Here is a 3,493-nt window from a genome sequence, read left to right as displayed (position 1 = left end):
CCGCGCAGAGCGCTGGTATGTCCCAAACCACCTGCACAGCCACTGCAACGCCACTGAGCAACATCACTCGGAACACCGCACCAAGCACAAAAGCACTGCCGCACAAAGTGCTGCCAGGACAACCATGATGTTAAAAGAGCAACGAGCTTACTGCAGTCCATTGCTAGGAGCACAGGCATCACCAGTGACGAACCAAGGCCTGGAAGGAACCAACGCCCAAAACTGGGTCTGGAGCTACACCACAACCGGCAGACAAAACACTCAAACAAAAAACAAACATCAAACTACACAAACACAAAAAAGAAAAACAAAAGGGAAAATAAAATTAAAACCTCCGGTGAGAAGCAGCAGCCAGAATGCGTACAGCATACTCATTGTTGTACCTTTAGGGGTACAATGGCTTGTCACTTGGGCAGTACCCTCTAAAGTACTTATTTGTACCTTTTATATACTGCTTTGGAACATATATGTACACTACCATTCAAAAGTTTGGGGTCACTTTGAAATGTCCTTATTTTTGAAAGAAAAGCACTGTTCTTTTCAATGAAGATCACTTTAAACTAATCAGAAATCCACTCTATACATTGCTAATGTGGTAAATGACTCTTCTAGCTGCAAATGTCTGGTTTTTGGTGCAATATCTCCATAGGTGTATAGAGGCCCATTTCCAGCAACTCTCACTCCAGTGTTCTAATGGTACAATGTGTTTGCTCATTGCCTCAGAAGGCTAATGGATGATTAGAAAACCCTTGTACAATCATGTTAGCACAGCTGAAAACAGTTGAGCTCTTTAGAGAAGCTATAAAACTGACCTTCCTTTGAGCAGATTGAGTTTCTGGAGCATCACATTTGTGGGGTCGATTAAATGCTCAAAATGGCCAGAAAAATGTCTTGACTATATTTTCTATTCATTTTACAACTTATGGTGGTAAATAAAAGTGTGACTTTTCATGGAAAACGCAAAATTGTCTGGGTGACCCCAAACTTTTGAACGGTAGTGTACCTTTTTGGCCCTAAAACGGTGCACACTAGGGTTGCCACCTGTGTCTGACAAAAATCCTGGACATTTCGACCATCCAATCGACCTTTTTGCTTGTAAGCAACGGCGCCCTTCACACATCTAACCCAAGACAAAAATCGCCCTTCTACGCTGAAACTGTATTGCTCTAATTAGTAAAAATGACGCTTTTGCTAGTTATTTGTTTAGTTAATTGCTTTACATAATATAGCAGGTCTTCATTAGCCTGGCAAGCCAGACTAAATGTGAATATTTATTCTGGCCTCAATCCGTAGACATTTCCGAAGCGGGTAGGAGGAACAAACCGCTGTCTTTCAAACTGTCTCTGTGCGTATAGGCCAACGCTCTGACCAATCAGCGCAACAGTGACTGTGACGTAGTCAGAGTGACAGAAAGCAGTGGGGGAGGCCTTGAAATAAATAATTTTTCAAAATGCGTATTAATTAATAAACATGTTCTAGATATTAAGAAGTTTGGAGATAATGACCACAAGTTTGGAGTCTGTACCACATACATAACATACACTCATTTTTTTTCCCCAAGTGTTTTTCAAGGGTTTGCTTAAACTGTTTTTGAGAGTTTTTATTTAGTGGTGTTTGGTGAAATAATTTCCCTTAAATTTAAAATGACGGGAAAATAAGAAACAATCAAAAAGTAATGTTTCAAAGCTGTTTATTAATTCTTCGTACTGCACAAACTAGCCCCATCCTTTTGGCTACGAGCGGAGCCAGCTGGTAGATCAGACTTTTGCCATAGCCGGTCGGCAAAACAGCGAAAACGTCCTTCTTGAAAAGGAACGAGCGGAGAGCCTCTTCCTGCTCATGTTTCAACGGAAACTCCAAGTCTAATTCTTCTAAAACTGATTCCAAAGCGGAGTCAAACGCGCGCTGTTCACTAGCCGTAGCCATCTTTCCTGTTGTGCTTTCTCCAGCGTCACGCAGCTTTGTCGTCACTCCTGCAAAAGCCCGCCCAAAGAATCCAAACAAAAACCTTGCGTTGTGATTGGCGGGCACGATTTGATGCCCGGGGTGTTTTTGTTTACATGGTGCGAGGCTAGACCCACTCGCTAGGCAAAAATATTTTTGGCCGCTAGGCGGGTGGGTCTAGTTTACTAGGCTAGGTCTTCAGTATTTTGGTTTATTTCCAACAGTTTTTGGTTGTGGACAACTGGGGGCAGTAGTGGGCACAGGTAAAAGGGAAATACATAATTAAGTTCTGTTTGTTTGCTTATGTGGAATAAAAATAAATAATCTAATTTTTCATTGTATCTAAGAATACCTGAATGTAACAGTGTAAGGTGTAGTGTCAAACAGCTTACCTGATTGCTTAGAGTGTGGTGTGTGCTTTGCTTGTGCTTGCCTGTGCCTCTGCTGCTCTTGGCTAAACAAATACATAGGAGGACATGGAACTGATATAACTGGGCACATACAGGAGTATGTACTACACTACACTATTTCATTTAATTCACCAAAACCTTACCTAATCTTCCATTTATATTTGGTGTTTTTCTTTGCTGCTGCTATGAGTCCTGGCTGATTTTCAATGAATGTCTTGAACTCAGTACAGGACAACTGAAAGTTTAGCCTGACTTGAAGCTCAGCCTTCACCATTGCAACAGAGAGTCTGTTTCTTTTATCAGTCCAAGCCGGTTCCAGGCTAGCACCAACTCTCTGCTGGGCCAGAGGAAAGAACCGCTTACGTCAGCGGGGGGGGGCGGAGTTGTTAAGACCAACAACAATAACAAGACCATGAAAGATCGCCATTTTTAAGCGCCGAGAAGCCGCAGCTGTACAAACGCGAAGTCATCCATTATTATTATTATTGTTGTTACTGCTGCTTCTTCCGTGTTTTTGCTTTGATATTCGCGCCAAGGTTTATGTAAACGTAGCGCCGTAACTGACGTATACAGCGACGTAAGTGACGTATACAGCGACGTGATGACGTGGCTCCGCTTAGTGGCGCTTAGCACGGGCGAGCTATGGAAAAGCAAACTGGTTCTCAGCTGGCTCGCAAGTTGAAATACACATTTTGCCCATCATGTACAAAAAAACGGGACATTCAGTGTCCCGGATTTTTTTTTTTTTTTTCCGGGACAGACCATGAAAATCCGGGACAATCAGGAAAAACCGGGACAGGTGGCAACACTAGTGCACACAGTTATCTTGAGGTCCAATAATAATCCCTGGGGGTACATTAGCGTACACTGTACCTTGGGGGACAGAAATGGACTCCTACTGTACCTCTGTTTTTGACAGTGTGATCAGGATACTGGCCTACCTGGACTACTGTGCTCCCAACTAGGAGCAGACAATCCAGGACACATTGTTGTGTTGTGTCCAATCCATTCTCACCCTCACTAAAACCTGGCAGTTACCCAGGGCTTATAATACGACAGCACAAGGACAGGATACTGTTGAAGTGGTGAGTAACAGGCTGCTGGTGATTCTTATACATTGGTGTCACTGGCTGTAAATA

General features: G+C 43.0%; 1 long non-coding RNA gene across 1 annotated transcript; it reads right to left on the bottom strand.

The window, feature by feature from the left end:
* Positions 1-1,031: 1,031 nt before the first annotated feature.
* On the bottom strand, positions 1,032-2,821 carry LOC132872846 (uncharacterized). The gene is made up of 3 exons (XR_009651497.1): positions 2,498-2,821; positions 2,337-2,398; positions 1,032-2,185 (listed from the first exon to the last, which is right to left on the bottom strand). It is a non-coding gene; the product is annotated as an uncharacterized LOC132872846 (long non-coding RNA).
* Positions 2,822-3,493: the final 672 nt, after the last annotated feature.

The sequence above is a fragment of the Neoarius graeffei genome, chromosome 24 (assembly GCF_027579695.1).
Source record: "Neoarius graeffei isolate fNeoGra1 chromosome 24, fNeoGra1.pri, whole genome shotgun sequence".
In the NCBI taxonomy this organism is placed as follows: domain Eukaryota; kingdom Metazoa; phylum Chordata; class Actinopteri; order Siluriformes; family Ariidae; genus Neoarius; species Neoarius graeffei.
The sequence above is the reverse complement of the archived record's forward strand: the minus strand, read 5'-3'. Positions and strand labels throughout refer to the sequence as shown.